At 39.4% G+C, this 27,002-nt stretch overlaps 1 long non-coding RNA gene across 1 annotated transcript; it reads left to right on the top strand.

Annotated features, from left to right (window-relative positions):
• The first annotated feature begins 101 nt into the window (after window positions 1-101).
• LOC129460085 (uncharacterized) lies at window positions 102-23,858 on the top strand. Its single transcript, XR_010115169.1, has 2 exons — window positions 102-767; window positions 23,400-23,858. It is a non-coding gene; the product is annotated as an uncharacterized lncRNA (long non-coding RNA).
• Window positions 23,859-27,002: the final 3,144 nt, after the last annotated feature.

Genomic DNA, 27,002 nt, shown 5'->3' on the forward strand with positions numbered 1-27,002 from the left:
CTAATAAAAATTCTATTTGTAAAAATAAGCAGCTCCCCTAGGCCATAGTTTGCCCAACTCTGACCGAGATAATGTATTCCACACTGATTTGTGTATGGTGATCTTGTATGTATGGTGGTCTTGAATTCTGCCACCTTGCTGAACTCACTTACTAGTCTTCATCTTTTTTTTGTACATTTCTTGGGATTTTCTACATAGACAATTAAATACACATTCCTAAGTGAAATAAACCAAATTCAAAAGGTCAAATGCTGTGTGACTTCACTGCAAAAGGCAAAACTATGGAACAGGAAATAGATTCGTGGTTGTCAGGAGGTGGAGTGGGGCGTGGGGTAGATTACCTACCAGGGGATGACAGAGGTTTTAGAGGGATGAAACTAACCCCATGACTTTGTAGAGGTGGCTAATTTACATATGGTGAAATTCACTGTTTTGATGTATGGTTCTGCAAAATATATCAAATTTGTCAAATTTTGTAGAACCAAACATTAAAACAATAAATGTCACCATATGTAAATTATATTCTAATTGAAAATTAATTCAAAAATCAGATCTCTTGATTTGTTCTGTTCTGTTCTTGGATAAAATTACAGGCACAGTTCAGAGTCTTGCTGATTCTTTTTATTACATAAAAAATCTCATTGTAGTAATTGGAGTCTTGTGCAATATAATACCAAAATTCTGTCTTTTCATTCAATTTAACGTTTCTTTTTTTCCATTTCAGGCCCTTGTTGAATTAGAACACTGCTGCTAAAATCGAAAGCATGGTAAGTTTTTCACTTTCTCATTCCTTTCCATGTCCCCTTCCTATAAAATTGGATAAGAGGAGAGAAAAGGAGGTGAGTGAGCAGAACATGTCTTACCTCAACTGCACAGTAATGACCTGGTGTCAGCACCTCCTAGCTAAAGTGAACTCACCTTTTCTCTTGTCATATGCTTTTGTGAGTTTCTGGAAGAGCATTGTGCAATCTGTGGACGTTTTGAGAAGAGTCAATCAACATGTGTTTAGGGGAATCCCACTGTGATGGGTCATCCTCAAAGGCAACTCCAACCTCTCCTCCTGCCATGTATGCTCACCCCGCTCCTCTGATTGAGAGAGGGAGTCTCGTTCCCCTCCCATAAAACTTATACTGTCAGTTTTCAAATTTAAATTTTATTTAATTGAAGTCGCAAATTCAATGTCTCAATTGCACTAGTATCATTTGCAGTGCCTCATTTCCGGTATTCAATCTACCTTATAGACGTAGATGTTCAGCGTCTACCTTATTGATGTAGATGCACCAGCATCTTCCTGGAAGAGCAGGAACTCACAAAAGGAGTTTTGTGGCTATGAAGATCATAAGTAATACCTCGGAGTCCCAGGAGAGAGTCTCCTTGGAGTTTCTAGGGTGATGACCACACACAGCATTCGACTGTCATTGTTCATGGAGGTTTTTCCATAAGGCAGTTCCTCTTCTTCAAACTCACTTCATAGAACTCCAGTTATTTTGAAAATTTCTGCAGTCCAGGGTTCAAGCTGGCTCTCTCTGATTTGGGGTCCTACCCCATAATGCTTATTTGGCTTGTAAAACCCGTCGGCTCCTTGTCACCATCAAGGCAGAGTGGCTGCAGAGCAGTGACAGTTGTGAGACCTATGGATAGGGGTATTCTGTTGGCAAAGGCAAATGCTGTGTGGTGGAGGCGAGCACAGGTTTCTCATGGAATCCAGATGTCCAGCCTCACAGAGAGATGACTTCCTACAAGGCTACCCCGCCAGTTGCTATGTGCAAGGCTTGCTCTATCATCCTCTTCTCCCTGGACATTTAAGCCTTAACCACATCCTCCTTGTGAACAGTTAAGTCCTGAGCTAACTTTAGAGAAACCCCGTGCTTCCTTCCTGAGCATCCCGTGCCTGCCTTGCTCTGCGGACCCAGATGCATTTATGGCACTTGGTACTCAAGGAGCACATTCTCGGCCATGGGCTATGGGTCACTCATTCAGTCTCTTGGTTGCACTGGTATCATTTCCAATGCATCACTTTCAGTGTGTTCAACATCTACCTTATTGGACAATGCCTGGTTGGAGAGTCACTCATGCTTCTTACAGTACTGTTATTTAGGTGCTTCCAAGACAGCCATGCCTTGATCACTCTGCATGGAATTAGAAGACAGGAGCCTGCCAATTACAGAAAGTTTACTTTTGGCAAAAGAAAGTCTATTTTTGTCTTTCCTCTTTCAGTGTTTCTCAGTGTTGACATTTGTTCACCCTAAATACATGTAATATGTAGGCAATTTAGCTCATTTTCATCACTGTCTCATGATTTAAAATGTCTTCTTTGACTGACCAAGCTTAAAAAGGAGAGGCGTAGCAATGCTGTTTGTGTTTGGTTTGTTTTTAAATCTCAGAAGTAGAACCCTTAGGAAGTTAATGGGTGCTAAACAGACCGGCTCAGTCCTCCACCTTCATATGTCCATATTGTTTCTGTAAACTAAAAGTAAAATCCTAAGCCCCCAAATTAACCAAGAGGTCTTGGCCAAGAGGACCCCAGAGAAATCTGAAAAACATAGTTCTGTATCATGATGTGACAGAAGGTCGGACACACTTCTCTATATCCTGTTTTGGAGTTTAGGCAAAACTGACCAGTGTTAATGTTAAATTAGAGTTATATGACCGAAAAAACAGACTGTTTGTGGCAATAAGATACCAAATTATAAACAAGACATAAGGCCATTCAAAGTAAGAGTTAATTTGTGCCTGCAGACCATCAGTCTTGCTATACATCATTTTTATCTTAGAACATTTCCAATTTGGGAGGCCACGGTGGTGGATGCGTTGAGCCCAGGAGTTTGAGAACATTCTGAGCAACACAGTACAAGACGAAAAATACAAAAATTAGCTTGGCGTGGTGGCACATGCCTGTAGTCCTATAGCTACTTGGGAGGCATAGGTGGGAGGATTGCTTAAGCCCAGGAAGTCGAGGCCGCAATGAACTGTGGTTACACCACTGCGCTCCAGCCTGAGCGACAGAGCCAGACCTTGTCTTAAAGACAAAACCAACCAACAACAACAAAAAAAACCACTTTTTCTTTTCAGACCTCTCTTTCTAAACAGAGCCTAACTCCTTTGACCCATTGCAAATTGAAGAATCTCTGAATCCACCTACAACCTGTAACCACCCCCCACTTCAAACTATCCCACCTTTTTGGGCTGAACAAATGTGTATCTTCCAGGTATTGATTTATGTCTTTGCCTGTAACTCCTGCCTCCTTGAAATGTAAAAAATATACTGTAATCCAGGCATGGCATGGTGGCTCACACCTGTAATCCCAGCACTGTGGGAGTCTGAGGCGGGAAGATCACCTGAGGTCAGGAGTTTGATACCAGCCTGGCCAACACTTCTCTACTAAAAATACAAAAATTAGCCAGGGGTGATGGCATGCACTTATAATCTCAGCTACTTGGAAGGCTGAGGATGAGGGATGAGAATAGCTTGAACCCAGGAGGCAGTGGTTGCAGTGAGCCGAGATTGTGCCACTGCACTCTAGCCTGGGTGACAGAGCAAGACTCCGTTAAAAAACAAACAAACAAACAAAAAAACAAAACTGTAATGTGACTGCCTCCGTTGAGACTGTGGTGCCTGGGGCCATGGTCACTCATACTGGCTCAGAGTAAACCTCTTTAAAATATTTTACAGTTTGTTTTTCTTTCATATTTTCATTCTCAGAGGACCCCCCAGGAACCTGTGTCAGTAATTCCCTGAAGCCTGTTCTGAAGTTTTATGGAATCGCCCCTATTGGCTCCATAGGAGAATGACGCAAGGGCAACTACATAAAACAGAGATACAGAGTCTTCTCTTTACCCAGGGCACAGCCCCACACCCATCAAAGCTCCCCTCGGGGAATGAAGCCAAGCAAATACGAACAGCCTTCTTTGTGAGTTTAGATGAATGACATGAGTCAATCTCTTTATGCCTGGCTAAGACCAGAGAGTCATTTACTTGTTTAGAACAGTAGAAACAAAGGCAATTTTGAGCTACTGGAGTGTGAGATTTTGACTTCCTGTTAACACTGATCTCTTCCCAAGTTGCATCCCCGTGCTCCTGTGAAGATGCTTAGATTGATCTCTGAGAGGAAGGCACAGCAGGTCCTTCATTTCATTTTCGAAGAGCAAATTGAGGGCACTGTTGTGAGTGGATGAGGTGGTAAGAGTGAGCTTGGCTCTCATTCCCATGGGCTATGTTTGCGTGTGACTATAGAGGCTGGATGTGTGCAGTCGCCCTTTCTGGAATGTAAACCTACCCAGGTGTGCTCAATTCCTCAAGTGCAATAAACTTAGAGTGATCTGACACAGGGTTGTTAGAGTTCTAATTAAGAAAATGTATAAAGTAGAGAAACCTGGAAAACTGAATGTTTGAAACTAGCTAGATACGTGTTGGTTTCATTGAATTTTCCTTTGCTCTTTTTTTTGGAGAAATTCAGATCTTTGAAGCAAAGCAGAAGAAGAGAAAATGGCTGTCATGGAGATGCAAAAATAAGACAGAAGTTCAAAATAAAGTGATGGGAAAAGGGTCAATTTCTGCAGCACAATGGCCAGGATTATCACTGAGAGAAGGCAGTGAGGGTGGATGGGAAGGTCTGTCCCTTCGACCTCTCTATTACACAGTCAGCATCCAGAGGGACAGTCAGTAAGGAAAGGTGAAAAGCTGAGAGATACATGATTGGGCTAGGTACAATGATCTCTGCAACTGAAGGTTAGGGACATGATTTCACCGACACTCTTATGAGGACCAGAACGAGTAGATGAGGTACCACCATTTTGGAAAACTATGTGGCACTATTAACTAACGGCAAAGCAATATTATCTAACACCTGCAGTTAGTATCCATTCATCAGTACTACTCCCAGTTATCTGCCAAAGAAAATGGGTGCATATGCCCCTCGAAACGTGTGCACAAAACATGTTTGTAGCAGCCATATTCGTAACACCTAAACCTAGAAATAATCTAAATCACCACTTAAAGTTGAATGGATAAAAAATATTGTGGTGTATTTATACGGAATACCATGCTGGAATTAAAAGTAAAAAGTAAAAAATGTGTCATTGAAATACACATAGGAACTTGGATGGATCACACAGAAATAATGTACAAAAGATGTCACCCAAGGACCAGGATTTGTATTATTTCATTAATAAGAGATTTAAGAACAGATAACAATCAAAAACATGGCAATAGAAGTGAATGCTGAGAACATAGAGTGCTGAGTATCTAAAAGGGCAATAAGGAGCCTTCTGGGGTGTTTGTGTGTGTGGGGGTGTGTATACATATGTATGTGTGTGTATATATGTATGTATATGTATATATGTGTGTATGTGTACATATGTATGTACGTGTGTGAATATATGTATGTGCATATGTGTATACATGTGTATATATGCATGTATATATGTATGTGTATATGCATATGTGTGTATGTATGTGTATATGTGTATGTGCATATATGTGCACATGTGTATATATGTGTGTGCATATGTGTGCATGTATATGTGTATATATGTATACATGCATATGTGTATTATGTATATGTACATGTATATGTTTATACATAAGTATATATAAATAAATACATAATATATACAAATATATTTAGAAATACACTTGAGATTCCACCATACATATATTATACATTTATACATTAATAACTTTGTTAAATAGTGAATTTTCTTTTGAATTATAAAAATAAGCAATAATTGGCTGGGCGCGGTGGCTCACGCTTGTAATCCCAGCACTTTGGGAGGCCGAGGCGGGCGGATCACGAGGTCAGGAGATCGAGACCACGGTGAAACCCCGTCTCTACCAAAAATACAAAAAAAATTAGCCGGGCGTAGTGGCGGGCGCCTGTAGTCCCAGCTACTCGGAGAGGCTGAGGCAGGAGAATGGCGTGAACCCGGGAGGCGGAGCTTGCAGTGAGCCGAGAGGGCGCCACTGCACTCCAGCCTGGGCGACAGAGCGAGACTCCGTCTCAAAAAAAAAAAAAAAAAAAAAAAAAAAAAAAAAAAAAAAAAAGCAATAATAAAAATACACCATAGCTAAGAATTGTTGATCCTTTATGATGTCAGGCATTTGATATTTATTTGCTCATTTTCTCCTAACAATAAACTTATAATGTACTGAATTTTAATCCCTATTGTATAATGAGGAGACCATGGCTCATGAAAGCTAGTAAAAAATTTGTCCAAGAGACTCATCCACAGCAGATGAAGTAGCAATGTCAACACTTGAGCTAGCACTTCACAGCAGAGTCTGAGAAGGAAAGAGACTGAAGCAGAGGGAATACTAAGAAGGATATTATATAGAGGAAAAAAGACGAAAAAGAAAGTGGAAGGAGCATGTCAACTCTGCTCCCGTGTTTGCAAATATCTTCCAAGGTGCTTTAAAAATCCCGTTCTAGGACGGCCAGCCATCCAGGTGTGGCACTGAAAGTCCTGCACCCTTGGAAATCCTCATCAGGCTGTGAACAATCCTGAATTTTAGCAATGGGTATAAAAGACTTTAGAGGACAGTATAAGACTCATATGGTAGCCCCCAAACGGGTGCTGAACAATGCTGTTTTGAGAGTCAAAGAGTCCCAGCATGGCTTATCTACCTCTGCTGTGGCTGTCTCTCTTTTTTCTGCAGACCACCTTGGATGCTGGCAACCATCATCTGAGGTTCACATTAAGGGATCATTCATTATTCTATTTCCCTCTCTCCCTGTGATGCAACTTTAGTGCATGGAAGTCGTCAGCACTAATAGTTCTCTTTAACTTTGCCTGTGGATTAACTACTGTGCTATTTATAGAAATAGAGCTCATTTATTTTTTAACATTGTGACTATTGTGCCCATGTTTTGTAAAAGTTCAGATCATAAAAATGAGAATGAGTATGATACTAACACCATCATGGCCCAGGCATAACTGAAAACATAATGTTTTAAAAAGGTGCTATTTCAATGGCAGACACATAAAAATAGATAGGAAGGTAAGTCACCAAAACAAAGCATCCTGTACGTTATGCAGAGAAGGATTGGATATGGTCGTTGTAGAAAAGAGGACGTGATCCCATATATGGAGACTGAATCTCACAAGTCTTGGATGGGACAGGCAAGCACTTGTAAATCAATCACATTTTCTCATCTCCTCGAAAGACACCAATGCTCAATTGAAAATAGTGCGTACTGAATGAGCCTGGAAGATGTCACAAATGAACATACCTGGTTGTATGGTTCCCTTACCCTGTCTAAGAAACTGACTAATGTTCCATATCTCAATCCAATGGTTGAGACTAAAATAGCTTATGGGCAAACAAACAGGGGATTCTGATGACAGACATATGAGCCGTCACCTATAGAGCCGATTCTGTCAGCTCTCACCAAGGGTCATGCTTTCTAAGCTACATCAAGAGATGTGGCCAATCCCAAAGGCAAAAGAACTGTTCCCCTTAGCTCTTAGGTACATTGCTTTGAAAAATGGAAGCTCAGATGTCTCTTTGATTCCACAAAGATTTTTTAAAATCTGTGGAAGATATTAAATATATGTATTACATACATACATACACACATGCATTATGTTCAGATGCAAACTAGAATTTCCTAACTTAACTACATATTTGCACAAGAGTGCAAATGTAAATCTTGGCAAATCCCATTCTATCTATAAACTCTCCCCCAAAATAAAAAGATTTTATGCTAAATATCCAGTATGTTCCATGCACACTGATACGTAGGGATGTGTTTTGCTTACCTATAATATGAAGTTTTCAAAATGAAAGTGTCAGTCTATTTTTCTGTTTCTTTAAAATGTGCTGAAGCACTTAAGGAACTTATTTTACTTTATAGAAACAGAAAGACACGGCCTTCTTAGATATTTACCTACAAGATGGCTATTAGGTTTGCTCTAGAAAAGATGTTAAAATTTGGCTTGCCATAAAATAATATTTTCAAACTGTAGGAGAAAAAGTATGTTTTTATCTAATGTGGAAATACATCGGGATAAGAACAGAGAGAATTAGCATATTTAAACAAATCTATATGTTGTTTCTCTAAAGGTGTTTGATGCGATTTAAGAAAGCCATAGAAGGAAATGAATTGATCCACCTGAAATATTTTTGTTCTATGTGTAGCTTGCAATAAAATCTCATACAGTGGAATAAATGTCACCTATTTCTGGAAATAAGCATGATTCGGAGCTACAAATTAAATAGGAGGGCAAAGCATAAAAGATCATCTGTAGTATACTACCATCATGTAAGAAGTTGGATATAAGAAAATATGCATGAATGTAGTCATTTGTACAAAAGAACTACAGGAAGGAACAACTCGAAATAAATGAGGTTGCCTGCAGGGTGAGGATAGAAACAGAACGTGATGAATGGAGGATGAGGATGAGATTGCAGGTATCAGGAGGAGTGGCATTCCTCTGAGTACACTGTTTTTTAATTGTTGCCTTGTGGGACCATGGTAATGTTTTACATACTTTCTAAATAAACAAATAAATAAAATCAACCAAAATGCATGTGGTGGGTGGGGAGGGCAGAAAGAAAGGAATGCAAACGGTACATAGAGACATCCATATTACAAATGAAAAACATCAACCTACTGAGAGTGAGAACGCAAAGAGCTAATCCAAGCAAGTCTGGAAAACAGCATTTTGGCAGTACGCTAAAAGGCTGAAGACTAAAAGAACTGTACACTGATGTTTTCATATAGTAGCACATTTGTTTCTCACAAAGGTGCAAGTTAGCAATTCTGAAAACTACTTTCTATGAATTCTGAAACTACTTTATATGTATACTAGTATTGAACACACATGTAAATATATGGTAGAGCCAGGTTTCTCAACAATGGAGGAAAACTACACATATGGAAGTGGAGAAGGCTAGAGTGAATCCAGGCATGTTAGATCAGAATGTGAAGTATTAGAGGAATTGCCTCTTGAACAACATGGGTTTGACCTGTGTGGGTTCAATTATATGCAGAATTTTTTCAATCAAAGATAAAAGCAATATTCATGGGATGTGAAACTGAGGTATATAGAGGGCTGACATTTCCTATATGTAGGTTTCATGGAGCCAATCGCAGGACTTGAGTATGTGAAAGTTTAGTATATGCAGGAGTCTTGGATCCAATTCCTCACCTACACTTAGAGGCAATTGTATTAACTCACACACATACACACAAACACACACCCATGTGCAGATGAATAGATACATAAATAAAGATGCATGTACACACAACTTAATACACACGCATATATTCTCTAGCCCTGTCTTTTAAGAGGGCCTAAGCAATGGCACCCCAGTAACAATGAGACCTCCTATTTCTCAGATCTTGGTCTCTAACACCGTATTCCAATAACAGAAATCAGAGTTTCCTGGAAAAAAAAAAAAAGTGATTATTGGGCTGAGACAGAGGAATTACTGGATGAGCCTAGAGCATCTTATGGTGTCCAAAGATAAGAAAAAACTCAACTGTGATGAAGGCCTATTGAAAGGTCACAGAAACCAAATTGGAGGAGATCAAGATATTTGAAGCTGGAAAAATTTGAACAACAAAGTGTGGTAGTATTGAATAACTTAAGAGAAAATATGATATTGATGTTAATCAATAAATCAATAGTGGAGAAAATATAGCTTTTTAAGGAGTAGAATCACCATGAAAATGCAGAAAAAATATGTGAAATAGGAAATCATCTTGAGACCAATTCTATAGTAATAAAATTATTGGCTAATATCAGTATACTTTTGACTTTTAAAGTATACTGACATTATACTTAAAACTTTTAAAGTCAAAAGTTTTAAGAGAAACGTAGTATTTGCCAAGGGTCAAAGTATCTGTCTACAAGACACTTACTCATTGCAAAGAGAGGCCAGTAATTTCTAATGAAGACACTTGGCAGATACCACTTTAAGCAATACAACTTAACATCACCAATAAAACAAAATATTGGCTGGACATGGTGGCTCATGCCTGTAATCCCAGCACTTTGGAAGTCCAAGTGGGGTGGAGCACTTGAGTTTAGGAGTTCGAGACCAGCCTGGCTAACATGGTGAAACCTTGTCTCTACTAAAAATACAAAAATGAGCTGGGCATGATGGTGGGTGCCTGTAATCCCAGCTACTTGGGAGGCTGAGGCAGGAGCATTGCCTGAACCCGGGAGGTGGAGGTTGCAGTGAGCTGGGATCATGCCACTGTTCTCTAGCCTGGGTAACAGAGCGAGACTCTGTCCAAAAAAAGAAAAAAAAAATCAATGCCCTGCACCACCTGGTATGATGCACTGAGAATGGCACAGCCTCTGTTATGTGGATTTATATCAAAATAAACAGGACATGGGAAAAATGCAAATTGAGGGCCATTCTTCAAAACAATTGACCAGTACTCTTCAATAGTGGAAGGTCATGAAAGATAAAGCAGTGTGTGGAACTATCACAGATTGGATGAGACTAGGGAAATATCATAAACTTAGTCCAAAATGGATTCTGAACCAGAAAAAAAAGCTGATGTGGGAGGGAAAGTAAATTTGTGAAATTTTGATAAAGTTTGCTGATATAATAGTATTGCATCAATGTAAATTTCCTGATTCTAAGCATCAAATATGGTTATGTAAGTAACATCAGGAGAAATTGGATGAAGAATATTTTGGAACTCTCTGTACTAATTTTTAAGCTTTTCTGGGAGTCTGAAATTATTTAAAAAGTGATTTATGCTATTTGGTACGAGCTATTCCAAAGATTCAATGCTCTTTAAAGTTGATGTATCTCTGGATCCGGAATGATTCAGTGGCTGGGTTTGAGTTACACTTTACCTGAATTTGCAAGAGCTATACGATTTTTAACACAGAATATAAAATGGGGTATGAATTTATGTTTTTGTTGCTATGGTGATTTATATTGTTACTATTTTAATAACCTCATCAAATGCAGGCGTTCCATGGCAATATGGCACCTCTACATAATTTAACACCAAATCATGCATAACAGAGTGTGGCACCATTTGCAAGATAAAATGAGGAAATTAAAAGCAAATAGAAGTATATTACCCAAGTCCAAAACCTATAAATAATTGAACAGTAAGTGTGAACACTCTATAAAGGAGATTTATTGATAGGAATTGATATGTATAATAAATAGTGCAAAACTTTTATTACTGATAAAGGAAATACCTTTGAACATCCACTTTTCAAAGTCTCTAACTCTCTACTAGAAAGAAAGTAAACACATTTTGGCTAATTTTCAGGACATGTGGCAGGGAGAGGTTTTACACAGAGTTTAGTGATGAATTTTTAATCATTGACTACTGGGTATTAGCTTTTGTTAAGAATATTGTCATATAAATATTATCATTTACTGCAGACTGAATTTGTATCCCCAAAATTTCCAACCAGTTAAATCAGATGGGTGATGTGCATCCTTTAATTTTCTTATTTTACTTATTTTTTACTTAATTCAAATATCTATTATTAAGAAAACTGCATCAACATTTTTCTCTGTTGTTTCATTAACACAGAGAATCATGTGGAAGTTGCTTTGCTTTTATTGATGGGGAATTTCTACTGCTATTGATGCTTTTCTGGGTCGGGGGGAGCTGCACTGATGTAACCAAGGGAAGCTTGTTTCCCCTGGAGGCTAATTTGAGGGGGAAATGTGGCCTGGAATGAATTTCAGAATTAGAACAGAAACCAGTTCTTTATCATTCCATGAACAAGTGCTTTTCCAAATTGCACGTCACAAGCCACATTCATATATCAGGCTCTCAGTCAGCTCCTGAATGCAAGTATTTCCTATGAGAAGAAAGTTGTCAAGGGCAACAAACTTTCCATATGCAGACACTTCAAAGTAGGATTTTCTAATTGCCCTGTGGTACTGTGAGAATTGTCACTGTTGGCATGCAAATTAAAGTAGGAGTGAATCCAATATTAATTCAACAAGCCATCGTGAAATGGTTACTACATACAAGGCTGTAAACTTGATGATTTTGGATAAGCTCTTAATCTCTCTCTACCTCATTTTTCTTACATATGAAATAATAGTAATTCCCACCTTAATATAAGTTAACCACTTACATAACAGTTTCTGGCACTGGAACTTCATGCATGGTGGGTTGTCATGCAGCAATAGAACATTAATGCAATTATTAACTATTATTGTCATGATGATGATGATGATGGTATACTCCCCTCCCTTTTCTATGTGGATGAAATTTGTTACCATATTTAACAAAAGGGAGATTATCTGGGTGGTCTAATCTAATTACACGAGCCCTTTAAAAGCAGAGAGTTTTCTCAAGCTGAGAGCAGAAGAGGAAGTCCATGACTCCAAGCCCACTGGGGATTTGACGTGCCCATTGTTGTTCTGAAGACCAAGAGGGGACGAGGAATGTGAGCAGCCTTTAGAAATGGAGAGTGGTCCCTGGCTGATGGCCAAGAAAGAGACAGGGACCTTGGTCCTACGTTTTCAAAGACAGGATTTTAACCAAGAGCCTGAATGTGACTGCAAGCATATTCATCCCCAGTGCCTCCAGAACAGAGCCCAAGTAACTGACCAGCATTTTGCTTTTGGCCTTATGATTCCCTGAGACCGATCCAGTGGAGCCCCCTTTAGATTTGTAACCTACAGCACTGTGTGATCATAAATAAGTGTTGTTTAAACTACTGAATTTGTGGGAATTTGCTAGGTATCAATTAGAAAAATCATATAGTAATGATGCTATATGCCACTTTAGGAGGGATTGAAATGATAGTTTATCATTGCTAACACATATTGATCATGTACATCTACCAGACACTGTGATAAGTGTTTTGCTTGAATTGTTTTATTTAATCTCCCCACAATGGCATAGGGTGGGTTCTCTTACTAATACCATTTGAGGTAAGTGAGGCACAGATAGGTTGGGTCACAAGAGGAAGGTCATGTAACTAGCAGGAAGCTGAGCAGGAATGTGGATTCAAGAGTGCCTGGTCTGGGGCACACATTCTCAGTCGCTGGGCAATATGGACCTGTCTTTGTCTTTATTGGAATTTGAAATCCATGAGGCCAAACATGACAAGCATTATGTGGGGCATACAGGCAAAGTGAGGCAAGAATTCAGAGACTTCTTGGGCTTTTTGTGGGGCACTAATAGGAAGATGCTGTTATTTTTGGAAAACGTTTTTAAGGCAGTATATTTCAAACTGCTTTTTTTTTTTTTTTTTTGAGACGGATTTTCGCTCTTGTTGCCCAGGCTAGAGTGCAGTGGCGTGATCTCGGCTCACCGCAATCTCCGCCTCCCGGGTTCAAGCGATTCTTCTGCCTCAGCCTCCCAGGTAGCTGGAATTACAGGCATGCACCAACACGCCCAGATAATTTTGTATTTTTAGTAGACACTGGGTTTCTCCATGTTGGCCAGGCTGGTCGCAAACTCCCGACCTCAGGTGATCCGCCTGCCTTGGCCTCCCAAAGTGCTGGGATTACAGGCATGAGCCGCTGAGCCCAGCTCAAATTGCATTTTAAAGACTGCAAGCAAAAATTGCTTTATTTGGGAGTTTCCATTTTGATGACACAGCAAAAATCTCACTGTATCCCCTACCATCTGGTTCAATACCATCTGACTGAGTCCAGCCCATTTTAGCATGGGGCATTGAGTATGTTTTTATAACTGTTATCAAGAAGTATTTTTATATGCTTCACACTAATTAAAAGATGATAAAGTTTGATATGAGACATTAAATGATATGTTTGTGCTGGGTAATATTCCAGTGGCCTCTCGGCACATAATATGGTTAATATTTCATTGTGTTCAATTAGAGGAAGGGTGTAAGAGAGTTGAGTCACTAAAGCATGCACAGGACTCTAGACTAGCTGAACTAAATATAGCAAACAAGCAGCATAATGGCCTTGACCACAATCATATTGCAAGCAGTGGACAAGTTTCAGAAAAAGCAATACTGTTATCACGTTTAAATTGAACTGAAATTGCTGTTCAGTTTTGTTTTGCATTTAATGTTTAAATAGATCTTAGTTGTATACTTCTGTAAGGGCAATAAACATAAGATATCTACTCCCAATGTTATGGGTATGAAGATTAGGTAATATAATAATAATTTCAAGGCACAATTAGGGTCTGTACAATATTTTATTTTTATTAATTCACGGGGTACATGTGCAATGTTGTTACATGCATAGATTTCATAGTGGTCAAGTCAGGAGATTAAGGCATCCATCGCTCAAACAACACACAGTCTACCCACGGAGCAAGTTCTCATTATCTTCCCTCCTCCCATCCCCTCATCCTTTCTAGTTTCCATTGTCCATCATTCTTTATGTCCAACTGTGCACATTTTTTAGCACCCGTTTATGAGTGAGAAGCTGCAATATTTGACATTCTGTTTCTGGCTTGTTTCAGTTAAGATAATGACCTCCAGTTCCATCCATCTTGCTGTAAAAGACATAATTTAATAACATTCCATTGTGTGTATATACTGCATTTTCTTTATCCATTTTCCCCTGGATGGACACTTAGGGTGATTCTGTATCTTTGCCATTGTGAATAGTTTTGCAACAAACATATGTGTGTGGGTATCTTTTTGATATAATGATGTATAATTTGATATAATGATTTATTTTCCTTTGGGTAGATATCTAGTAGTGGGATTGCTGGATGGAATGGTAGTTCTATTTTTAGTTCTTTGAAAAATCTTCATACTGTTTTTTGTGGAGTTCGTACTAATTTACACTCCAACCAACAGTATACAAGGATTCCCTTTTGTCTGCATCTTCATCAATATCTGTTATTTTCTGTCTTTTTAATAATAATCATCAGGGAAATGCAAATGAAAACAAAAAATGAGATATCATCTTATTACCTTTGTCAAAATGGCTACAAGAATTTTTTTAAGGGGAGTACTGATGCATTTAAAAGAAGGTTGAAGTAAACGGCTTTAGACACAGGTCAGTGAAATCAGGTGCTTCTGAGCAGGGCCAGGACTATGCCCATTTCTCATCTTGTCTCCTTCACTAGAAATACGCTTTCATCCTGCTTGATCAGGGGCCTGGGCTTGCCACAGATAAAACTGAAGTGATGTTAGGTTAGCAGCCAGTTGACTGTAGGGCCCTTCAGGATAGACTACAGAGTGGGGCAGTGCGGGGGCTTACAAAATGGTGCAGCTTAGACTAGAAGTGTTTCCCTATTGGTTTGGGAGCAACACATTGACATCCCCACTAAAATTTCTTGAGTATTTTGAATTGTTAATATCTAAGAAGGTAGAAAAAAGCAAAACCAATAACGTATGTTTTTTTCTTCTCATCATAGGGGCTTTCATTTATGCATGGACACATTCATTATTGAATCCCACTTCTGTGCCATGCAATTTACCAGGTGCTCAGTAAACACGTTAATAAAGCAGGCATGGTTTATCCCCTCAGACGACGTGCACTGAGAGGAGGTTTCTGTTTTCCAACAGGAGCACAGTTCACCACAGCACTCGTTCAGCATGGGCCGATTCCATGCCCTGACATTGTAGGACATTGGGAAGCCTCCACCTGGGTCACAATGACCCTCGGTACCTGTTAATTAATGCACCTTCATCATGAACCTGGAGTAATCAAACAACAAATGAGGCTTCCTGCAGTCACTAAGGGTCATGATTCTAGATAAACCTGGGAAGCTTGGCAATAGAGGTACCCCCCTCCCCTGGGCAGAGTCCTTAATATCTGAAACAAGGCTTCACATCATCTGGCATTAAACTATGGGGCTGCTTGAAGGCAGAATTTATCTTATTCTGATGTAGGATGACGAAAACATCTGGAGAAACAAATTGGGGTGAACCCTCTCCAAGCGTGTTAATGAAATACTAGTTGTCAGCATAAGACAGACGACAAGGCAAGGTCAGCAAGGCCTGGGGCTTAATTGATTTGTCTTCCAGGAAATTAAGGCAGTGAGCACAGGGAGTCACATCCAGATATCAGGTGGAACAGTCATTAAAAGCCTATTAGAGGAACAGATCCAGTCAAAAGACCTAAAACAGGCAAAGAAAGAGGATAAAATTGCTCCACCGCAAGCTCTATCTCAATCTACTTCTTCATACAAACATCCTTTTTGTTTTACTGTGACTGAAATAATTAATATACTAGGACAACTTGAAGTGCAAAAATTCCTGTGCCTGAAGCCAGAGGCTACTGTACAGATGAGGGAAAGGCAAGTTCTCAAACTCTAGATTCTAGAACCTCGAAGACTGAAATCCCAGCACTTTGGGAGGCCAAGGCAGGAGGATTGCTTGAGCCCAGGAGTTCAAGACTAGCCTGAGCAATACAGCAAGACCCTATCTCTACAAAAAAAAAAAATTAAAAAATAGCTTGGCAAGGTGGTGCATGCCTGTGGTTCCAATTACTCAGGAGGTTGAAGCGGGAGGATCATTTGACCCCAAGAGGTAATGGTTGCAGTGAGCCGTAATCACACCATTGCACTCAGCCTGGGCAGTAGGGCAAGATGCTGTCTCAAAAAAAAAAAAAAAAATCAGAATATGTTTTATAACGTCTCAATATCTGGAAATGTGTGGCAGAGATAGAAACATACATATATCAGTGAGATCTTAACTTCTCAGATTCACCCACAGCTAAATTGGGGGTCATGTGACTCACTCTGGGAAAGCAAGTGATGCCTATCACTTCTGGAATGAGGTATTTAAAAGCTGGTGTACTTTTTTATCTCTCTCTCTTTTCCCTTGCTACAAAGACCCAGAAGCCACTTGCTCCACGTCTGCAGTTACAAGGCAGAACAAAGTTGCCAGAACCAAGCTACAGGTACTACTGTGAATTTAGTGTGTATTGGTAGTTGGTGATAAACACCCTGACTAATCCAAAATATGTCTTTCCAATTCCTTCTCAAAAGCCCAAACCAGTAATATAGAAATGGCTGTTTTTCCAGGCAATACAATCCAGAAATAGAGTTCCTCTGTTTCAGCCCGAGGCTACTGTATAGGAGGCAGAAATGTTTGTTACTGGATCCTAAAACAGTCACGATACATCCATGGTGGCACAATTCCCAAATCTGATGGAAGGTCGGAGCTCTCTGGGCTTGTAGTGATGAATTATGTTTGCATAAGCTAAGCAGATTCAATAAATCATAAGAAGATTCTATTGACTATACTGTGAATAGAGCTTGAGCCAGAAGCCTGACATTCTATACAACTTAAACTAAGAATAATAGTTCCTTCTTTGGTCACTTACCTGATAGGTAGAATAAAATATCAGAGCTGAAGGAGCTTTCAAAAATGACCCTAATGAATCCCCTTGGTTTAGTCCAAAGATTTATTATGTTCCATGGGCTTTGATAGACAAGGAGATAAAGGATACATGACACCCAACACCTTTCCACAAGCTTATAGTTTACATAAAAAAATTCAGAAACTAAAAATTGACAGACGCATACGTTAGGCTTATATAAAGGGTACTATGCAGACTTAGAAGAGGGGTACCTAGCTCAGCTTGGAGTTCAGATAAAGCTTCCAGAAAGAATGAGAACCAAGTTAGATTATGAAGAATGTCAGGCAGAAAATAATAGAGATTTTCCAAAAGGAAGAAATCTGTGAGCAAAGGAATAAAACTATGAAACAGCATGGCATAGAAACCTCAAATGCATGCATGGCCCTTTTTGTGTTTCACAGGTTGATCTCAGTTCTTTCTATATCAAATTTAGTTGGATATTGCTCAAGTGTAAAACGGAGAAATGGTGGTGTACAAAGTTGGATAATATAGACCAGAAGGGAACTCTACTTAGTGAAGGTAGGTTATTAGTCAATGTTTTATTTAAGGGCTTTAGAGGCATTAGTATGTGGTAATATAAGAATCCTAGTATAATTTTAAATAGATTATATTAAATTAGTAGGTTTAGGGGAAGACATCTTAGTAAGAAATGGTATGAAAATACAGGCAAGAAAATAAAGAAGCAATACTGGGGAGACTACATCCTTCTAAGGACGAAAATTACGGGACCCAAGTATGTTAGTTGAGTCTAACCTGGTGGGTGAAGATATCTCAGGATGAGTAGTTATGTCTACATTAGCCTTACTTAAAAGATCCCCTCCTCGTGATAATGATATTATACATCAACACCAATGCACAGGAAATAAATGAAAGTGAGTGGTGCCATGATACCTGGTGTTGCAGGTTTCACTTTGGAAGAGGGTCTGAATTAAAGTTTGGGAAGGGTTTTCACAAAAGATAGAGAGTGAATTCCTATGAGAAAGAGCCTGGGTAGTCAAGGCATGAGATGCACCGAGCCTGTGAGCCTGGGAGCGTTTGGACCTGGTCTTTGGAAATCACACAGGGATCCAGAGGTGTTCACCAAGTATAGGGAAGTCTAGGAGGCTGAATCGTGAACTCTCACAGACAGAATCCTGATGGAAGAATTTACCCAAAACTCTTAGATGACTTAGCAACAGCTCTTCAGTGACAGGCACCCCAAACTAGACATGTGTGTGACGTCATCAGGCTCCACACAGTAATTTCAAGGTGAGGAAGGCTCAGTTGTTCCCTGGGGAAAGTAAGATTTTAATCTGATTTTGTATTTTCCTCATGCTTCCTTTTTATCCCTTTGACCTTGTTTTTTCTTATCACTGAAATGAGATATATTCACTTTGCACAAGTAGCAATGTTGTATGTAAGAACATCTCTGATCATCTGCAGATGGCCTCATTCTCGAATTGCAGGCTTTAATTTTCGAATAAAATGTCATGCATTTCAAATCTTGGAACATTTTCAATAAAAAGAAAATCATTTTGAGAAATAGTGTGTGCATATGGTTAAATATTAAATCTGTGTTAAGATGGGATTTTAGGTGTTTTCAAATATGGTGTAGAATAGCAATCCTTCAATAATATCCTAAATATATAAAGAACTCTTAGAAATAAAAAAGAAACAAATGAAATAAAACAATTTAAAATGTGAGTAGATATTTCTTCTTTACCAAAGAAGAAATAGAACTGAAAAATAAACCTCAACCTCTCCAATAACAAAACACTAAAGATACATTTATACTCATAGTATTTTAAAATTAGATATACAATTTTATGCACCTAATAATAATAATCCAAGCTTGAAAAATATATTATATATTAGTACAAACTGCTGGGGTGTATTAGTCTTTTCTCATGTCACTAATAAAGACATACATACAGGAGACTGGGTAATTTATAAAGGAAAGAGGTTTGATTGACTCACAGTTCCACATAGCTGGGGAGGCTTCACAATAATGGTGGAAGGCAAAGGAGGAGCAAAGGCACGTCTTACATGGCAGCAGGCAAGAGAGTCTGTGCAGGGGTACTGCCATCTAGGAAACCATCAGATCTCATGAGACTTATTCACTATCACAGGAACAGCACAGGAAAAAGCCACTCTCATGAATCAATTACCTCCCACTGGGTCCCTCCCATGACACATGGGGATTATGGGAGATACAATTCAAGATGAGATTTGGGTGAGGACACAGCCAAACCATAACATGGGGAGATTGTATATTAGTCAAAATTTTCCTAAGGCACTTTTGCAATATGTTTCAAAAACTTGAACAATATATAACCTTTAATCTAGCTGTCTTATATTTTTTATCTTAACCCTGGGATTTTATTCACATATTTCAGCTCAAATATTCTCATTTTTACATTGCTTAAAATAATAAAAATTGGGAACAAACTAAATGTCTAAAATTCATGAATGAATTAAATTTGAGTTAAATTCATATGAGGGTTGCAAACTGGAAGTTAGGAGGAGAATACAGCCTAGAGGCATTTCTTCTGCGGCCAACTCAGTGATTTTTTTTTAAAAGGTCATTCACTTGCCAATATTTATAAATATGCTTTTAAAATAAAACCTGGAATGTTGGTTTGCCTCGAAACACCAGAATATCCACAAACACTGTATCGTAACATGACAGAAATTGGCCACGGTAAAATAGGAACTGCTTTCCTTAGACTGTGTAAGCATTTTCCTGTTTATCCCAGTACCCATCACTCTATTGATCTATACTTAATCATTACTTCAATCATTTCCATCACCTCTCTGGATATTGAAGTATTTAAGTTCGTGGTTCCTGGTGTATATAAAACATAGCTCATTTATATAATGTAATATTAGCCAGCCACTAAAAAGAAGGTACTGCTGAAAAATAGTAATAGAAAAAGATATGCATGATATTAAAAAACAAACATGTTATCAACTATTGTTTACAACAGAATTATTTTCTTGACTCCAAAATGCAAAGAGTAAAAGACTAGAAGATTTGAATCCAAATCGTAACAGAGGCTGTCTCTGACTGTTAGAACAGCTGGCAGTTTTTATTTTCTTCCTTCTCCTTATCTGTGATGTCCAAATGTTCCACAGTGTGCACCTTTGCCTTCATCTCCTTTTGCTCCTCATCTCCTGCCTCTATGCACTCACCCTAGGGCCTTGGCTGCTCCCTGGAGTGCTCTGCTACAGGTCTGTGTCTTGACCTGTCTTGGCTCCAGTGACATCCTATGTCTGACTCCATGGAAGCCAATAGTAAGAGCAAAGGCTTGTTGGCAGGGTCCAGTTCTGCTCCTCCATCTTGGAGCTCAACTCTCTGAGTCTCCATTACTTACTGTTCAGCTTTAGCATCGTGAAACCTTAATAATAGGCTGCAAGACTCAGAGATCTGAATGTGTAACAAGATTATCTGTTGGGAAATAATTGTAACAGGGCATGGAAGGGAGAGAAACTCAGAGAGAGAGAAAAATATATTGCTCTCACCATCTTCATTGTATCCATGACTGGCATTCAATTTTGATTGATAAAAATCTTTCTGCAGGGAATTTCCCCCTGGCCTGCTGAGAGGAGAAAGCACATCTATCCTAGGTGTGTAAATAATTGCATCCTTTGCTTCTCTACAGAGTCAGCAATGTGGCATTTCATTTCTAATTATGGGCACTGAGGTCAGTCCTCCCTGGGTTTCCAAGACACCACCTCAGTGGGCTCCCAATGCCGGGATTACAGCCCTGAAACAAAAAATAATTCTCACATTTCCCCTTCTTGTTTGGGCTTATATTTTGATGACCTTAAAAAATAGAGGATGCTTTTACTAATCCTAATCTACACATGATTGTGAAAATGCACAGTTATCTTAGAGCAGCGAGGGAAAAAAAGAAAAGATTAAAATGAAGAAATCTTCCTCCTTTGCAGGGAAAACTTTTTAAAATACCTCAGTGTCATGTTTTTTAACCATAAGCAAAGATTCTATTTTAATTAAAACCACCACCATTTCTCCTTCCTCAAAAGTACTTCTATGAGAAGCAATGGCCTCTTTTCCGCTCTAGCCTGCTGGAAGTGAACTCACGACTCTGCAAAGGTCTTTTCTCTACCTTGGTTTTTTCAGCAGACATCCCTGTTGCTATGTGTCTGAAGAGATGCCACAGCTGCTGATATGCTAATTCCTGCTTACTTCCAAATAGGCCTGGGTTTGTTTTGTACTTCATCAGCTGTCAACAAAGACATTTGAGAAATACCTCCAGGTCTTTACAAAGAGAACACAGTAGTGTCTTACTCTGGGCTTTCGAAGCATCAGCCCAGAGAAGAGCTCTGTAGACAGCAGATGTTGTACCCGGCCTTCGGGACTCCATTCCTCGGCTCAACGAAGATGGGATACTTTTGCGATCAGAAAAAGACAAAAGAGGCAAACGATTAATACATGTATGCTCTTTAGCCTAGGAGGCAAAAGATCGTCGTTGGATGATTTTTATCCCATTGTTCTCACTTATGGAAAATAAGAGATGCTAAACCCACACACACAGACAGACACTTAAAAATGCACGGCTTCTTTTGAAATACTGGAATATGGGCAATGCTGAGTTCACATTTCCCATGGGCACATCTACGGGAGCTGAGCAACAGGCATCCTTTCGGCGGCATGAATGTTCAAGTTCACCAGTGTCCCCCGCTTAGAGGTCCATGTTGCTGCACCGCGTACTTTCACTCATGTGCGTTATCTACTGAGTGACTGTAGACATTTGTGGTGTTGATTTTTTTTTTTTTTTTAGAAAGGATATCCCGCTGTCACCCAAGCTGGAGTGCAATGGTGCAATCACAGCTCACTGTAGCCTCGACCTCCCAGGCTCAAGCTGATTCCCCTCAGCCTCCTGAGTTGCTGCAAGCACAGGTGCCTGGCACCCCACCTGGAGAATATTTTAATGATTTTAGTAGAGACAGGGTCTCCCTGTGTTACTCAGGCTGATCTTGAGCTCCTGAACTTGAGCAATCCTCCTCCCTGGCCTCTGTAGACATTTGAATGTGTGACCCTGATAAATTTTCGAACATGTTTTGTTAATTTAATTAGAATAGAAAGTTAAGAAATTTGCAAGGCACAATAACTCTGGAACTAAAGACACCAAGCCGATATTCTATCCCTGGTGATTGCCAGAAACTACCTTCTTAGTAATTATACCACGACGCTTTTTGCTCTTTTACTCTTTCTCCCATGAGTGTGCAGTGGAGTTTCTCAGGGGCTACACGATACTGCAACAGAATGAACACACACACAGCTGTCTCCTACTAAGTTGGACAAAGTCGAGATTAGCAAACATGCAAAATACTTCCATTCTCCTCCCTCACTTTTTTGGAATAAGTTATTTCTATAAAAATATGCTGTTTATATTACCATGTAACGGATTTAGTATTTTTAAAAACAGGCATCAAAGTCATTTCTGTTTTAATTTCTAATATAATAAATATTGATGGATAGGACCCTCAATAAATAAAAGTCCTTTAGAGTTATTAATAATATTTAACAGTATAAAGGGGTCCTGGGGCTAAAATAATTGACAATTACTGATTTAGGGCCATATGAGAAATGTAACTACTTTCTTTCAGTGTCTTTCTCTGAACTTAAGATTTTCTGAATATTCCAAGCTATTTGCAATTTGCACATGTCCTAATAGTTTCTTATTTATTACACAAGCATTTTATTTTTTATTTTTATTTTAAGTTCAGTGTACAAGTGCAGGTTTGTTCCGTAGGTAAACTTGTGTCATGGGGGTTTGTTGTACAGATTATTTTATTGCCCAGGTATTAAGCGTAGTACCCATTAGTTATTTTTCCTGATCCCCTCCCTCTGCCAACCCTTCACCCTCTGAAAGACACAAACATTTTAATAAGCAGGTTCTTACTGAGACAAATATGTATGTATGCATGTATGTGCATATGTGTATATATGTATATATGCATATGTATATGTGTACACACACACACACCGTTCTTTGCAATTCTGCAAACTTAGTTCTGGATTCATAAAGCCTGTTACTTTCTCTTTATGTTGCTCTTATTCAGTTCATCCTCCTCCCTGAAATTACAGATGTTAGAGATGGAAAGTAATGAATACAGTTCACCATAGTCTTTTATTTTACAGATGGGGAAACTGAGGCCTGGAGTAACAAGTCATATTGCTTCCACGCTGGGAACTCTCCAATGACATCTCACACAATATGGAGCCAACCTCAAGTTTCCCACCATAGACCACAAGGCCTTGCGAGTTCTAGCCTTGTCCAATCTCCCTTAAACGCCCTCAGTCCAAGTGCCTCTGTGATGATGGATTGAGTCCTTCTTGGCTTCCTCCAAAGGGGCAGAACTGCTTTGGAAGTTTCCTCATGGCATTGGCAATGATCTTACTCTATGCTGCTTAAAGAGGTTAAATTGACTTTGCTTTTGTTACCTAATTAATGGTTAAGAATAAAATTCTGAACGTTTTCAAGGAAACTTCCAATCCTAGAGCAGGTTTTGTATGCCTAAGCTTTGGTATGTTTTCCCAGCCAACACTCAGAAATAAGCAGGGAACTTTCTAAAATAAATGACTGTGTTATTCTTTTTCCCCCAGGACTTATGTTTTATCTATAAACGCATTTGTCTTTTAGTTTATTTAGGTAGAATTAAAGTAGTTTTAACTTAGTTTTCCCAATGAAATTAGATTTTAGATACATGAGAAAAAGATTAGTGAATCAAAGACCATTTAATTTCTATTGATTAAGGTGGTTACTATTGTCATCTACCCTCTCAGCCAACTTTGTCTTTATTTAATGGGTGCTGAATGAAATCGCTCAAGTGTACAGGAAAGTCTTTTGACACTCATATCTTGTCTAATGAAACAATGCATCGGATCTTGGGTTCCCACAATGGCCTGGTTTGCATCTTAAATCCTGATTTACTGTACTCAGTGAAGAAGAACACATTCATTCACCCTCTGGGGCTTTTCTCTGCCCATTGTTTCTTGAGTTTATATATTTCCTGGCCATTAAGCAGAAAAGGCTACAGCAGCTGCCCATCCTCTAAACACTGGCCGCGTTTTCTCCGCCAGTCCCTGGATCGTGATAGACGATCACACTCTAGCCCCGCTCACCTGTGCATCCAGACCCTGCAGCTTCTCATTGCAGGATATCTCACTCTGCCACGCACACAGCTCAGCCCCCTTCTGCTGGGCTTCCCCAGCCCCATCACTGAGAGCCTGGCAAAAACAAACAAACAACAACAAAAAAAACCCCAAAAACAAACAAAATAAAAAGTAACAAAACATATAGGCACAATAATATTTGTGATATTTGTGAGAGCATCATTAACATAGAAAACCAGGGACAGAAACTATGCAAATGGAGTTGGGACTACCAGTATTTTCTCAAGGATTCTACAGTGCCCAGGGTCCCAGGAACAATCCCTTACTCAAAAGAGAGGAAGTCAGCTGCAAGACGGATGGGCCATAGGAGTTTTTGTTTGAAACCCTGTTTCTCATTTTTTGGGTACACACCTAGGAGTGGAATTGCTGGGCCATATGATAACTCTACGTTTAGCTTATTGAGGAACCAACAAACTGTTTCTATAGAGGCTGCACCATATTACATTCTTACTAGCAATGAATAAGGGCTCCAGTTTCTCCATATCATCACCATCACTTGCCATTTTCCTTCTTTCCCTTTCTTTTTTTTCTTTTCTTCCTTTCTTTCCTTCTCTCTTTTACTTTTCAATTTTTCATGGCCATCCTAGTGTGTGTGAAGTGATATCTCAATATGGTTTTGATTTGCATTTTCCTAATGAGTGATGTCATGCAGAATCTTTTCATGTATTTGTTGGTCATTTGTATATCTTCTTTGGAGAAACGTATATTTATCTTGTCAATTTAAAAACTGGCATTTGTCTTTTCTGAGTTGGAATTTTAAAATATATTCTAGATAGGCCGGGCGCGGTGGCTCACACCTGTAATCCCAGCACTTTGGGAGGCTGAGGCGGGCGGATCACGAGATCAGGAGATCCAGACCATCCTGTCTAACACGGTGAAACCCCATCTGTACTAAGAAATACAAAAAATTAGCTGGGTGTGGTGGTGGGGACCTGTAGTCCCAGCTACTTGGGAGGCTGAGGCAGAAGAATGGTGTGAACCTGGGAGGCAGAGCTTGCAGTGAGTGGAGATTGCACCACTGCACTCCAGCCTGGGCAACAGAGCAAGACTCCGTCTCAAAAAAAAAAAAAAAAAAAAAATATATATATATATATATATATATGTTTGTGTGTATTCTAGACAATAGACTCTTATCATATGGAATATCCAGAAGAAGCAAATCCACAGGGATGAAAACAGATGTGTCATTGCTAAGGACTAGGGAGGAAAGGGATAGGAAGTGGTGGCTTAACTGGTAGGAGGTTTTTCTTTGGGTGACACAAATTTCTAGAAACTACATACTAGTGATGATTGCACAACATTACGAATGCACTTGATGCCATTGCAGCATACACTTTAAAATGCTTAAATTTGGCCAGGCACGGTGGCTCACGCCTGTAATCCCAACAGTTTGGGAGGCCGAGGCGAGAGGATTGTTTGAGCCTAGGAGTTCAAGACCAGTGTGGGCAAAGGTGGTGAAACCCCATCTCTGCAAAAAAAATACAAAAATTAGCCGGGTGTGGTGGTGCATGCCTGTAGTCCCAGTTACTCAGGAAGTTGAGGTGGGAGAATCGCTTGCTTGAGCCTGGGAGGTTGAAGCTGCATGGAGCCCAGATTGCACCACTTAACTCCAGCTTGAGTGCTAGAATGAGACCAAGGCTCATACATAATAATAAAATAAAATAAAGTGATTAAGATGGTAAATTGTGTTATGTGTATTTTATCAAAATTAAAAACAACAACATGAAGAAGAGATTAATGGGGCACTCTTTGCCTGGTGAACTTTACTGTTGGAGAACCCTGAAGGGGAAATTGTCTCTTGGGACTGTTGGGCATATACCTCACTGAAGCCATGTGCAGTGGTGGGAGTCAATTTGAAAACAGCTACTCTAGAGATCAAACAGCAAAGAAAACAGAATGCTGGGGGGTGTCTCCATGGCACAAGAGTGGCAGGACATGTACAAAAAAGTCCAACAGGATTCAATGTGATCAGGAGCGGATTCCCTGACAAACAACAAACAAACAGAAAAAAAATGCAAAGGAAGACAAACATAATGAACAACCTGTGGACAGTGGGGCTCTGATGCACTGTGTCCCCCAGACATGCAGGGATCAGGCAGAAATGAAGTTCCCTGCTCAAGATGCCCTTTCTGTCTTCAACATCATGCAGTCTCAATAGCAGAAGTAGCATCCCTACAGGGGCAACATTTGCTGGTGGGGTTGGTAGGGAGCACAAAAGAATACAAGCCTAGATGCAGTATGCAAACACTCATGCAACACATCTGCAGCATAACATTTCATGGAGGGAGGGAAATGATTAGGAAATAGTCTTAAAAGTTTCCTCAGGGTAAGAGAGGTCAAAAATGAAAAACAAAGTTGAAACACTGCCTTACGCAACAGCCACACACAAACACACAAACACACACAATCGTAAAACAGAATAACAGCAAAAATATCTAGTTATAATAAAACAACTCAATAGACAGATCGTGCATGAAAACCCTGGAAAAGCAAGTCAGCAGTAATATGAGAAAATGTGAAAATTAAACATTTGAGAAATAATTCAGCAGCATTAGTAACAAAAAGAAT

The sequence above is a fragment of the Symphalangus syndactylus genome, chromosome 13 (assembly GCF_028878055.3).
Source record: "Symphalangus syndactylus isolate Jambi chromosome 13, NHGRI_mSymSyn1-v2.1_pri, whole genome shotgun sequence".
Classification (NCBI taxonomy): Eukaryota; Metazoa; Chordata; class Mammalia; order Primates; family Hylobatidae; genus Symphalangus; species Symphalangus syndactylus.